At 44.6% G+C, this 14941-nt stretch overlaps 1 non-coding gene across 1 annotated transcript; it reads left to right on the top strand.

The window, feature by feature from the left end:
* Window positions 1–13246: 13246 nt before the first annotated feature.
* Window positions 13247–13353, top strand: LOC120684122. Its single transcript, XR_005679105.1, has one exon. It is a non-coding gene; the product is annotated as a small nucleolar RNA R71 (small nucleolar RNA).
* The last annotated feature ends 1588 nt before the right edge of the window (window positions 13354–14941 follow it).

Below are 14941 nucleotides of genomic sequence, written 5' to 3'. Positions count from 1 at the left end.
GAATTCAAACTGAATGTTAATATGCTAACGAAAAAGTCTGTAATGGCTAGTTCTGAAAGCCACTATGGTTACTGTGGTAACGAAAACATCATGTTAACGAAAAAATCCTATGCTTTTTTTAGCGTCAGTACAAAGCAGTGCAGATGTTCGAAAATGATAAGATGCACCAATAAATGATCCGTCGGAACCAGTAACAATCCTGATCCGGAATTTATCCTAGGATCAGCTGAGCGTTGTTGGCCACTGGCACAGAAAAGCACTATATAGTGACTGTGGACATTGAACCTCCAGTGCAAAAAAAAAAAAGTCTACATCACTCCCTGAAGTATAACCCCGTGACTACTTAACTTCCTCAACTATAAAACCGTATATTCTACCCCCCTAAACTTTTCAAAACCGGTTAAATAACCCCCGAAGCTGTTTTGGACTGTGGTTTGCTACAGTAACATGGTTTTATCTTCTCCATTTTATTTATTTTTGCTGAATATTCGAAAAATCATAGTAAATTTCCAAAAATCATAAAATAGAAAATCCAATTTTATTGGACTCCACATGAGTAGATCTACACAATGAACATATAATATGATATACTTTTGTACAAAATTTTTACTATAACTTTAGATCTGTGCTTTTTATAATTAATTTGAATCATTCGTAGCCGTAGTTTCTATGGTCAAATTTTTATGATTGGCTTATTATTGTATGCTTGAACTGTAGTAAAATTTTCATACTCATTGGATTATGTATATCTTAGTTTTAGATTTATTTAGTATATACCATACCAAATAAATCTAAAATTAAGCTATACATGATCCAATGAGTATAAAAATTTTACTGCAGCTCAAGCATACAATAATAACCTCACCATAAAAATTTCACCGCAATTAGAATATAGAAACCGCAGCTATAAATTATTCTAATTAATTACAAAAAAGTATTGATCTAAAGCTATGGCAAAAACTTTGTTCTAAAATATACTTATTATACCTTCGTTGTGTAGATCTACTCATGTCGAGTCCAACAAATTTAGATTTTCTATTTTATAATTTTTCTACGATTTACTATGATTTTTCAAAGATTCAACCAAGATAAATTTAAAAGAAAAAGATAAAACCACATTACTGTAACAAAACCACGGTCCAAAACCGCTTCGGGGGATTATTTGATCGGTTTTGAAAAGTTTAGGGAGTAGAATAGACGGTTTCGTAGCTGAGGGGGTTAAGTAGTCACAGGGCCATACTTTAGGAGTGATATAGACTTTTCCCCGGTGCAAACCATTTCTACTGGTGGAAAACCGCCAGTAAAAAGCCGTTAGTACAAATGATTTTTCAGAAGCTATAAATCTGTGAAAAAATAGCAAAATATTTTTTTAATCCTAAAATGGCCAACTAGTCAGCCACCCGCCCACTCCGGCGGATTCACAAGTCACGGACTTTTTCAAGTGAATCGCACGAAAATCTCAGGTTTCATGGCAGCTAGGATTCGAATCATTAGTAAAAATGATTTTTCAGAAGCTATATATCAGCGAGAAATAGAAAAATATTTTTTTAATCCTAAAAAGGACAACAAGTCAGACACCTGCCCCTGCTCCGGCGGAGTCTGTAACATCCCGGTTTGAATTTCCGGAAGTTACGGATTCAAAACCTGCCCCTGCTCCGGCGGAGTCTGTAACATCCCGGTTTGAATTTCCGGAAGTTACGGATTCAAAACCGGAACATCCGGTTTTCCTCTGCTTTGGTGGGCAGAGCACGAATCACGACGCGCCACACGTCGCCACCACCGCCGGCGACGGTGGCGATATGTGCTCTAACATACGCCCAGCATCAGCATATACACATATCGTTTACAATCGAATACATCTCCAAAAGTCCACAGAGAGTAGTTTTACATTACCAGAGTTCAAAGCTTAATTTTACAAGATCAACATAGGAATGTTTAAAATGAATCGACGGTCAAGCCGAGAGAGTCAATCAAATCTTAGAAGACATGCTACGAGCCTGTGCTCTCATATATGAAAAGAAATGGGTTACTTGCTTGCCATTTGCAGAATTCTTCTACAACAATAGTTATCAAGCAAGTATCAAAATATCTCCTTTTGAAGCCCTCTATGAAAAACGGTGCAGAACTCCTATTAATTGGTCTGAATATGGAGAGAGACCTTTCTTTGACCCTGACTTGGTAAAAGATGCCGAAGAACAAGTCAGAATTATCCGTGAGAATCTTCATATTGCCCTATCTCGCCAAAAGACTTATGCTGATCGTTGTCACCGAGAACTTCATCTTAAAGTTGGCGATTATGTCTATCTTAAGGTTTCTCCATTTAAGGGCACTCGCCGTTTTCAAGTAAGAGGAAAGCTAGCGCCACGCTATGTGGGACCTTTTCTGATCATCAAGAAAGTGCGAGCAGTGGCCTATCAACTGGAACTTCCTCAATCACTCTCCGCAGTATACAATGTCTACCATATCTCTCAATTGAAGCAGTGTCATCGTGTTCCAACTGATGCCATCGACCTTGAGTCACTTGACCTTCAACCGGGTCTTACCTATGAGGAGCACCCTATTGCTATTCTTGATCGTGATGAAAGAAAGGTGAAGCGTAGTATGGCGAAGTTTATAAAGATTCAATGGAGTAATCATTCCGAAGATGAAGCCACGTGGGAGCGTGAAGATCAGATACGTCAAGAATACCCTGAATTCTTCTCTAATGAGTAAGTTCTATCTCTACCACACCCATACCTTAGTACATCATCTCCTATATGTTTATCTCGTCTAGGTTGGAGTGTTATCCTTTCATCTCTATCCATCTAGATCTCGGGACGAGATTTCTCTAAGAGGGGTAGATTGTAACATCCCGGTTTGAATTTCCAGAAGTTCCGGGTTCAAAACCAGAACATCTGGTTTTCCGCTGCTTTGGTGGGCAGAGCACGAATCATGGCGCGCCGCACGTCGCCACCGCCGCAGGCGATCCTTGTTCCACGCGTCGGCGATCCTCATTCCGCGCGTGCGTCCTTATCCATCCGCTCGCCCTCTCCTTGTCCTTCTAGACCCGCCACTTTGCCCAAAATCCTAGCTCCTTCCCCGTTCCCCATTGCCGTCGCCGTTCGAGCTCTGCCCTCGCCGTCGATTCGTCGTCTCTGGTGAGTCGTGGCTCGATTCCTCGCAAGGGAAGCATCTCCTCGTCATCCTCGACCTGTTCCCCTCCTTACCCGGCCTCTTCCATCGTCGCGCCGCCGCCTCGTCGTCGTTCCTCGCCGTCTGCCACCGGGGTGAGCTTCGCCTTGCCGTGGAACATCCCGTGCGCGCCTCCTTCGGCCCGCTCCGGCCCTGCTCTGCCACCGGAACACGGCCGTGCCGCCGCTGCACCATGGTTGCCGCGTCGAAGTCGAGTCACGGACGGTCCGGCTCTTTGGAGCGGACAGTCCGCCAGTGACCGGCTGAAACCGGAACTTCCGGTTTTAGAAACCAAAACTTCCGGGTTTTGGCCGGCAAGTGCCTAAAACCGGAACTTCTGGTTTTGTCAGGCCGGAACCTCCGGTTTTGTCAGGGTTGCTTATCCAAGATATTATTTCATGTATATCTTTTCGCACATAACATTTCAGGCATTTTATTAAATGCATAAGCATAGCATCGCACTAATGCATGCATCACATTTATGCATTTTAGTGACCGTATCATCGGAGAACGAACCCGTGGAGCCCGTCGAGTCTGTTGAGCCCGAACTCGGAGTCCAGTTCGCGGTCGAGCCCGAAGTTAACCAAGGCAAGCAACTAAGCATGAATCCTTGCTCCTATTTAACCTAATTTAATTAGTTATCTCACCGGGTAATGTTGGGTTATACATATAGTATTTATATATTGCATTCTTGTACCTATCTACGTGCATTATCCTTTCTTGATTTGTCATCCTTGTTCTTGGCACTGGTTGGTTAGTTAATTACTTAACCTGACTAGATTCTTAGCCCTGCTTAGAGTACTTCTTTCGCTCGCTAGAAAAGAATAGTATGGAGGATCACATTTACCGGTTATCCTTGTTGCACTGATTCGGCTTGGTGGTAAGAGTTTGGTAGATCGAGATTCGAGCAGAATAGTAGGGCCTATAGAATGAAGTCACATGGGCATAGTCTGCTTGGATTGATTAAGGACCGAGTGGATGACGTCGGTTTTGAGCACCTTTCCGTGCTACCACATATCCAATATAATGGTATGGATAAGCCAATTACCTTCTTTGACTTGATCATTGATGTGCAGTCCTAGATACGTGGCTACGGACTATGCAGAGAGGCTTAGTGTGTCCCTGGGTGGAACTATGTGTAGGAAAGTTTAGAGATGTCCCCGGTGGAACTAACTCTCTACGCGTAAGCTAGGTGTGAAAATTTCAATGATTGAGCCATGTTGGGAACAGTTGACGCGAGTACCCCCTTATCCAACTTTGGCCGGTTGGGTAAGTCGTGTGGTCCTGGCGTCGTGTGGGTAAAGTAGTACACCCTTGCAAGGTTATAATCAATTCGAATTGTCGCGCTCTCGGTTATGAGTACACTCTTTATCCCATGAACTCCTCGTAGAAGTGCGGACATGTTGGAATGAATTTTAGTAACTCGGGAATAACTGCGTTATTCCTAATATATTCTACTAAAATTTAATGGGGGTTCGGGCAACATTAATTAATTTTGCTAGGTGTTGGTTTAGAGAGCTCATGCTTATGCAATAATTACTTAACCTTAAAACTTTTATTTGAGCCTTTGCATGATCCTTATTTATTTAATCGCGTAAGTCTTGCGTGTCCCTTTGTACTCAGGGTGCTTCTAACCCTAGTTGCAGGTTGATCTTGTAAAATTAAGCTTTGAACTCTGGTATTGTACAACTGCTCTTTGTGGACTTTTAGCGATGTATTCGATTGTAAACGGTATGTGTATATGCTGATCCTGGGCGTATGTTAGAGCACATACTGGGATTACCGGATTTAATATTATTTTAGACGAATGATGTGTCAGTTATTCGTGTCTCTAGATGTGGGGTAACACGTGGCACGCTCTCTGACAAGCACGTGTTAACTCTCATATAGAAGATAATGACTGGCGGTTAGTTTAAAATAGTATTAAATTGGGCGGTTCTCACGGAGTCACAAGTCATGGAATTTTCCAAGCAAATCGCACGAAAATCTCACGCTTCATGGCTGCTAGGATTCGAATCCACGACCACTACACCTCAATATTACTTGAGTACATAATATATTACGATTCTCCTCGTATACTAGTACCTGAGGCGATTGTTTTTCGAAGCGGGCAAACACGTCCGCCTCCGAGCAAAGGTCTTGGTTAATACAGATTAACGGAGGCCGTCGCTTTGCCTGCCTCGGTCAATCTATTAACCGAGCCTCGATCAATTTATTAACCGAGGCGGGCATCTTAAGGGGCCGTCTCGGTTAATACTCTCCAGGAAATTCAAAAAGTCAAAAAAAAATTGCAACTAGAGAATTGAAGCCACGACCTGTCACTTAATAGCACCACACATCCACCACTACACTACACAAACTTTTATGTCTGCTTTCATTTTAACTTAATATTTTGCAATCTTATATTTGATTTTTAGGCTACTAAATGAACTCAAATTAAAAACTTTTAACTACAAACAACTTTGGTATAACATGTTTTTCCATCAGAGATAGTTTGAAAATTTTAAAAAATCTGTACAATTAAAATAATTTTTACGGACCCTAAACAGTTTCAATTCAAAGACTTTTTAACTACAAAATTGTAGATCTCGTCGAGTGCTATAATTTTGATTTAACATTTGTCCTTATCCAAGCTCATATGAAAGAGTTATGAATTATTTTTCATGATAATCTTTAATGGAGGCAGGCACCTTAAGACGCCTGCCTCGGTTAATGAGATTAACAAAGGCTGGCACCTTATGATGCCCATCTTGGTTAATCAATTAACAGTGGCAAACATCTTAATATGACTGCCTCAGTTTATAGATCATTAACGGAGCCGGTCACCTCACGTCGCTCGCCTCCTTTAATGATAGATTAACGGAGGTGGGCGCTTGGCCGGCTGCACCGATGGCTATTAACAAAAGCGGTCAATTAGGGTGACCGCCTCGGCAGACTCTAGGCCTTCGGCCGCCGGGCGACGACCTTTGGGCAGGTGACGGCAAGGCCTCCGCCCCTTTGAATGCCGGGAAGCCATCTGGACCCACTCGGGAGTAGGTAGGCACTGCGTGTCCAAGGACAGTGAAGGACAGGTGTCGCTCGAAGGCCTTAGAATATCCCCAAGAATATCCGGGGGCAGTTTTGTAAACATGTAAAGGGGTAGGTGGGAGTGCTATAAATACGCCCACCTACTGAGGTGTAAGAGGGTGTCGAACATTGAATGAAGTACTAGCCTTCCGAGTTGAGTCGCAGGGCCCAGCATCCGAAGGCCTCTCCACCCCCGCGTAGGGAGGAGGCTTGAGGGAGCGTGGCCATCCATCTTGCGGTGGTCGCCTTCAAGTGGCCCGGATCATGGTGCTCGGGACTAGTTCCCAGCATTTGGCGCCCAGACCGTCGGGCCAAAGGCTATTGGTCAACGATCCACCTACACCACCTCCGGAAGAGCGCAAAGAAGGAGAGATCGCGAATGATGAGATACAAGATCAACACGATGAGCCGCTGGCGGATCCGACTCCAGAGCAAATCCTCAAGCAGTTACAAGATGAGTTGGCAAGAGCACAGCAACAGCGAGATGCTTTAGCAGCAACGTTCGCACAAAACCAAAGAACTATGCAAATCTCACAGCAGGCTGCAGAATTATGCCAGCAGCTGGCCATCATCCAGGCACAGATTCAGAGCATGACACCAACATCTTTGGCGACCTCCGATCAACCGCCGGCAGCACCACCTTCTGGAGTCCCGAGCATTCAAACACCTCCGCAGCCCACAAGTGTGACCTTCGTCCCTTCGGTGGCCCAAGCCGGAGGCACATTCGATGGCAACTTACCTCTCTTGGAGGATTTGCAGAGATCAGCATGGCCGCCTCCGTTACCTTAGCTGCTAGCACCAAAAGTGGAACCCCAACAAGACAATCAGCTTGACCCGCACAAACCCCTCCCGACCATCGGTATGATCCTACCAATCACCGGAGGATCATCGCTTGAATTCCACACGAAAAAACAGAAGAAAGATGATTTCAGACTTGTCAACAATGTCGCCGTCCAAGGTCCAGTGAAGGCCACCGATTGGTCCAGAACCCCATTTACCTTCACTGAGGCGGACCTGCGGTTGGAAAGCTACCCTCACACAGATGCCATGGTCATAAAGGCGTATATCGCAGCGTGGCAGATCAATAGGATTTTGGTCGACACTGGTAGCTCTGCAGACATCATTTTCATCAAACCAAATGAAGTTGAGCAGGCAGCAGTTGGAGCCTGCAGACTCTCCTTTGATAGGGTTCGGAGGCAGAAGAATAGAGGCTCTGGGAAAGATATCTTTGCCAATATCCTTCCGAGATCAAAGCAACACAAGGACTGAATACATCACCTTCGATGTGGTTGACTTAGTTTACCCCTACAATGCAATATTTGGAAGAGGGTTCACAAACAAGTTCAATGCAGCGGTGCACATGGTGTATTTGTGCCCCAAAATACCAGCTCTCCACGGGGTAATCACAGAGTTTGGGAGTCAAAAGGAAGCCAGAAACATTGAGAGAACAATGCACAGAGCTCAAAGAAATATCAACAGTGTTTGTTAACGCCAGATTTTGGCCCACCCGAGGAAGGATTCGGCCCAATCAAGAAGACGTCAGGAGCCCGCTGGATTTTGGTATTAAGTAGTTTTATTAGGATATGATATTGTAAATCGCGCAAAGTACGCGTATTAGGTTAGGATAGCTCAGGATTTCCTTAATTAGGGCGTGCAAGTTAGGAATAGATAGAGTCTGACATGTAACCATGGCTTGTAACCGAGTCAGAGTCAATCGGCTCCCTGGGTATAAGTATATACCCATAGCCATGAAAAAATAACAACACCCGTTCAATCAACTTCTCGGCGCATCGCCAACCGTGCTAATTAAGTGCGGCTCGGCGAGTTCGTTGCTCAAGGAAGGCTGCATCGATCGATCTCGGCCTTGGGTAAGGAACTCGCCATTATCCGTTATGTTTACCGATCCGGCGACTGAAGAAAGTTGATGGGGACAAATCTGGAAAACTCAAAGAAGATGAAGACCTTAAGCGCCCTGTCACTGAAGCAGACCTCGAGGACGGACAGAAGCAGTTGCTGGAAAGACGAGTACAAGAATTCAAGGAATTATCTCTGGAATCCCTCGATCTTACACGCCAAGGGGCGTATCAAAAGCTTGCATTGCCAAAAGCAAACAAAGTAGAAGCCATACCTGAAGGTCAGGCAAAACCAATAACTACGTCCGATCTGCATGGCATGGTCAATGAAGCAGTGGATCAAGCTTTGATCAATCAGTTTGGAGTCTTAGTCAACACAATGCAGAATCTAATGAAGGCTGCAACTGAAGAGACAGTCGGTCAGCAGAGAGGACCGGCTTACTTTCAACACAACAATACTACTATCCCTACTAGAGCCCGTTCTGCACCTATTCCACTCAGGGGGCAACAAACCACTGGAGAAACAAGCAATCAGAGGCAAACTTTCTTCAATGTTCAAAGTGACAACTGTTGGCGCCTACCAATGTCACCAGCGATGAAGCCCGCAGACACTAATTTGGGGTGGTAGTATTTCATGAACCACGAATAAATCCGCAAGCGCACGGGATACCGCTGTAGCATTTTAGCCGGGAGTATACCGGGGTGTCATTTATATTTCCGCAGGGAAGGCGGTGAGTGAGAGAATATATAGATTAGTGGGTGAACTCTATCTAGATTGGATATTCTCATGCATAAACAGAGGTAAGATAATAACATGGTAGGAGGTAGTGTGACACACACACAAACTACCCTCTCGGAAAAATAAATAAAAGAAAGATAAAAGATGCTTTAGGCCGGGAGCAAGGTAAAAGTCAGAGCTCGAGTCAGCTGTGCTAGGCTAGCTATATCTACACTTTCTCATTAGTTAGCTTGTCAGAGATTAAACTACACAACAGGGAGATCGCTATCGAAGTGACGGGAGGAGCCCATACATCCCGGTGACTTTTTGTACCTCCTACCCCCATACCGAACGTGGAGGATTACTAAAAGGCTCGGACAGGGCTGTCACCACCTGCCGGCTACCTGTACAAACTGTGGGTATAGTTGATATCCAGCAACTCTTAGCAAATCTAGACACCATGTCTACACTAGTAAGGGATACTCTAGTGTCCCGCGCAGAGCCCCCACCCTCCGGATGGACAGACATCACACTAGAGCAATCATACGAATACTGGAGCAGTTGATAGAGTTCTAAGAACAAAAGACTAATCATCTCCACCACAGGGTGATCATACAATGCAAGCATAGAATGATAACGCAGACATGACAAGAAGCATATACTCGATAACTCAGAATATACTTGTAGCAGATATCGGTAACCATAGTCTGATTCTATTACAAATAACCGAATATTATAAGACAGAGCTAGAGATGAACCCATACCAGACTCTCGAGCAACACCGGTGACTCAATGACTCCTAGACTTCTCCTAAACTCCACTAAGCCTAAAGACAATGCAAGGAATGCAAGAGAGGAGAGGTGAGTGGTGTGAGGTGTGTGTGTGTGTGTGTGTGTGTGTGTGTGTGTGTGTTCCTATTCTCTACCCCCTCCCTTGTATTTATAGGAGGGAGCCACAGGCCGCAGCACCCCAAACCGACCTAAAGGAGCAACAGGGAGGCGCCACATGGCAAAGTTGAGGCGGTGGGGCCCATGGGCCTGGTCGGCCGACCTATAGGTCGGCCAGCCTGCCCTGGCCGCCAACCGCCCCCAACTGCTGGGGTTTGGGCTTGTCTGGGCCTCATTGTCTGATCCATGCTGGGGTTGGCCTGTCTTGACTTGTTTTGCTTCGGTTCTTGGGCTACTCTTGGTCCATTTGAGCCTGAATCGGTACTTTGATATTTTCTGTGATTTTCTGCTGGGCCAAAGTGTGCTTGCAACCTGCATATTAGCTCAAAAACACAACTTGCATATTCTTGAAGCTAAAGTGTTGTTTAGGGACTTTATTGGATAAGGATACGTGTAAGAAATGCAAACTCTCTTGATTTTCTGATCAAGTTGATGCCTCGAAATGATCGTTAGTGAGCGTCGAGAAGATCCCCCAAGCTGTCCTTTGCTCGTCCTGAGCAAAGTAGGACAAATCAGGTTGTTGATCAGAAAATCACTTTGACTCGTACCTTACCTGTCATGTCATAGTCTGAAGCAAAGGGATTCATCTATAAGATTAAATAAGTCGGTAAGCATACCTTTGCTCAATTACCTTACTCCTTCATGGGGCAGTTTTGCTATCTCCTTGTCTTAGGCTGTTAGGCTGTTGAAAGTCAGAACAGTGCATAGAGTGATACTTACTTGTTCATAGATCCGCAATCCATCTGGAGATATTTTTTTCAAAGAATTTTGAAAACATGGCAAAGCTCCCAGGATAACTCTCTCGAGGCACTCATCTTGTATTTCCTTACCAGGGCAGTATCTGCCTTTGATCTTCCCTACTACTACAAGCCTTTATGGAGCTCAAGGTAGGATAAGAATATGGCACACTTGTATTCTATTTATTGTAAAGTCAAAGAGAGGATCCATGGAAAAACAAGTCATGCAATCTCGATCAAAAGGTGCAAGTGTATGAGTGGATGGATGGGTGGATGGATATGACTTACTCCTTGAGGTAATGGCTTTTCTCTCTTGAATCATCCCTATGTCTCTTTCTTCTTCTTCTTTTTTTTGAGACATGGCTACCCCTTTCTCTCTCTCTCTCTCTCTCTCTCTCTTTGGTCATGCTTCTTTGGCATGCCATCTTTTCTCTTTTTGGGGCAATCATAATCTGACTTTATTTTATTTCAGGGATGTTCTATGAGAAAGATCACCAAGACATGGAGCATTTATTATGTGGAATCAATGGGTGGTGATGCCAATTTCCAGTGTAGGAATGTAGCAATTGGATGGGACGTGTACGTGCTTATGATCGAGAAAGCATGAAAAGCATCTCACTAGGTTCACACAATTTCACAAAACTCAATAGAATATCAAGCAGCATATGTGTAAAGGGTTTTTCATGGAATATGACATATGCCTTTGGTAGGACATTGCATATCGCTAGGGAACTTGCCTCTTTTAGAATTTTTGAAAACAACTCTAGACTTCAAGCATCACTAGAACAGGCTTGCACAACCTTATTTACCATATCTGAACTCGCAACAACTTAGACTTGAATCAAGCATACGCAACCCACGGAACTTTCAGGTTCATTGACGAGATATTTGCATAACCAGCAGATTTAAACTCAAGAGAACTCTTATTTTCAAACTAGGCACAACAGACATGATAGAGCAAAGCAAAACTCATCCTTTCAACTTATCAAAAGGAGTTAAAACATTCTTACCGTGCATCATGAAAAAGGGAAATAAAGCAGTAAATTTTTATTTTGTTTTTGAAAGTTTTTTATCAAATTTTTATTGAAAGCAAATAAAGGGATACAGTTGACTTAGGGGAGGGAACCTCCCCCAAGCTAGCTCTTGGTTTAGGGTCCAAAAAGCAGGACCTTTCTCCATACCTGATCAAGTCGAGGTCGTTTCGTCCGTACCTAGAGAAGTAGTAGCGGTCGATGACGTCTTGTTCTTCTTGCGCCACACCTTCTTGGTCTTCTTTGGTGGCGTAGGCGGCGCAGGAACAGGATCCTCGGATGCAGGATAGACAATTTCCAGATCTTGCCATACTGTGTTGGTTATGAAGTTAGGGATCTTCTGGTCGTTTTCCACTGGCTTGGTTGGTGAAGTATGAATTTCCCAATCCTCCCAAGCTGGCTTGGAAGGGGGATGATAATCTTGATCATCCCAACCTGGCTCTGCCATATCCCTTATTTCTCACTATCCTCATGAATCAGGAATACCTCCCTTTTGTTCTGGAACTTGAATTTCATGGTCTTTCCCATGATACGGAGGCTGATTCTTCCTATCCCCACATCAATTCTAGTGTTTGTATCCTTAAGGAATGGTCGCCCAAGTATGAGCAGAATTCCAAGATCTCCTTCCATATCAAAGACTACAAAGTCCACTAATATGTAGGTATTCTTGACCTTTACCATTAATCTTTCCACAACTCCTTCTGGATATCTTACCGTGGAATCCACCAGCTGAACACACATAGTGGTAGGGGAAATTGACGGATAGCCTAGCTTCTCGAAAGTCACCTTGGGCATGATGTTGATGCTGGCTCCAAGGTCACAAAGGGCGTGCTCAAATTCATAGTAAAAGATTGAGCAGCTGATCACTGGGGTTTCGGGATCTTCTCGTATTGTGGTTGCTAACTCACCCCACGCACCTCTTCTTGGGCGTGTGAGCTTTTCTGCATAGCTGAGGGGTGTCCTGCTAAGTGGCTCTTTCCACATAGAATTGATGACATTCACACTCTCTAGAGTTGATTCGGGTTGCTCTAGAATCTTCCCTAGTTCAGCAGCAGGTGTAGCAGCAGCTAGTTGAGCCAATTGAGTTTCTAGCGCCTTATTGAAACTCAGCTGGTTCTTCATAGCAGTGGAGAATCCATCCATCTTGGCATGGATAGTCTCCATAGATTTGTCTATAACGGCCAACTTCTTCTGAAGGGACTCATTGATCTTTGCTTGGCCGTAGACAAGATCTCTCAAGGTAGGCTAGTTAGGACCGAAAGAATTCGAAATCCCATTACCTCCTTGGTAGTATGGGCATGTTTGATTCCACCCCTGACCTCCTTGTGGACGAAACCCATTGCTGCCATTGAGAAATAGAGCTTCTTCTTGGGTTTATGGGCAATTATCGCCCAAATGTCCAACATTCCCGCAGACCTCGCACGTCATGCGAGCTTGAAGTGTTTGCAATTGAGCCTTATCTTGGGAATAATCCTCAAATTTCTTGAGGAGGAGATCAATCTTCATAGCGAGCATGTCGGCCTCCTTAACAGAGTGCATACCTCGCTGGCGTGGTTGGAGGCGATCATCGCTCCAGCCTTGGTTGGAAACCATCTTCTCGATCAATGATGTAGCTCTTTCAATGGTTAGCGAGAAGAAAGCTCCACCCGCAGCGGCATCCACATGATCACGGGATGACTGTGTCAACCCATTGTAGAAGTTCTGTAGAATGAGCCAATTATCCATTCCATGGTGCGGACACGCTAGAATGTACTCCTGAAGCCTCTCCCAAGCTTCCGGAATTCACTCATTTGACGCCTGCTAGAAGTTTGAAATCCGACCACGAAGAGCATTGGTTTTGCCCGTTGGGAAGAACTTCGAGAGGAACGCCATGGCACATTTGTCCCAAGTATCCACGGCAGCCTTGTTAGCATAAAACCATTGCTTCGCTCTCTCCAAAAGAGAGAACGAAAACAGACGGAGCCGGATAGCATCTTGCGATACACCGTTGATAACAAAAGTACTGTAGAGCTTCAGGAACTGCTGGAGATGAGTGGTGGCATCCTCATTGGCCTTGCCACAGAATGGGCTGGCCTGCACCATCATAATGAGACCTGTATGGATCTCGAAATTTTCTCCTCCGGTGTTAACCTCGGGCCCGGTAGGGACCTGGTTAGCAGACGGAGCAGAGTAATCATGGAGTGTCTTCTGGGCTATAGCTCTAGGAGCTGACGATGATGCGATGACTGGATCGACTGCCGAGAGTGAGATCTGAGGAGGTACGATACGAGGTCGAACTCTTCTCAAAAGTGACTCTGGATCGAAATTAAAGTTTTACGGCAGATCGAAATCGGTCATACACTACCCTGTTTTCATATCAACAAAGACAAGAAAACAAAGCCAAGTTAGCCTGTTTAGCAAGCGAATACCAATTTCAATTTTGTTCACAACTTTTATCTATATATTTCACTATGTGCCTTCCCCGGCAACGGCGCCAAAAATGCTTGTTGGTGCCTACCGACCTCACCAGCAATGACGCCCGCAGACGCCAATTTGGGGTGGCAGTATTTCATGAACCACGAATAAATCCGCAAGCGCACGGGATACCGCTGTAGCATTTTACCCGGGAGTATACCGGGGTGTCATTTATATTTCCGCAGGGAAGGCGGTGAGTGAGAGAATATGTAGATTAGTGGGTGAACTCTATCTAGATTGGATATTCTCATGCATAAATAGGGGTAAGATAATAACATGGTAGGAGGTAGTGTGACACACACACAAACTACCCTCTCGGATAAATAAATAAAAGAAAGATAAAAGATGCTTCAGGCCGGGAGCAAGGTAAAAGTCAGAGCTCGAGTCAGCTGTGCTAGGCTAGCTATATCTACACTTTCTCATTAGTTAGCTTGTCAGAGATCAAACTACACAACAGGGAGATCGCTATCGAAGCGACGGGAGGAGCCCGTACATCCCGGCGACTTTATGTACCTCCTACCCCCCATACCGAATGTGGAGGATTACTAAAAGGCTCGGACAGGGCTGTCACCACCTGCCGGCTACCTGTACAAACCGTGGGTATAGTTGACATCCAGCAACTCTTAGCAAATCTGAACACCATGTCTACACTAGTAAGGGATACTCTAGTGTCCTGCGTGGAGCCCCCACCCTCCAGATGGACAGACATCACATTAGAGCAATCATACGAATACTGGAGCAGTTGATAGAGTTCTAAGAACAAAAGACTAACCATCTCCACCACAGGGTGATCATACAATGCAAGCATAGAATGATAACGCAGCCATGACAAGAAGCATATACTCGATAACTCAGAATATACTTCAAGCAGATATCGATAACCATAGTCTGATTCTATTACAAATAACTGAATATTACAAGAGAGAGCTAGAGATGAACCCATACCAGACTTTCGAGCAACACC

This window comes from Panicum virgatum, chromosome 7N (genome assembly GCF_016808335.1).
Source record: "Panicum virgatum strain AP13 chromosome 7N, P.virgatum_v5, whole genome shotgun sequence".
NCBI classification, from domain to species: domain Eukaryota; kingdom Viridiplantae; phylum Streptophyta; class Magnoliopsida; order Poales; family Poaceae; genus Panicum; species Panicum virgatum.
The sequence above is the reverse complement of the archived record's forward strand: the minus strand, read 5'-3'. Positions and strand labels throughout refer to the sequence as shown.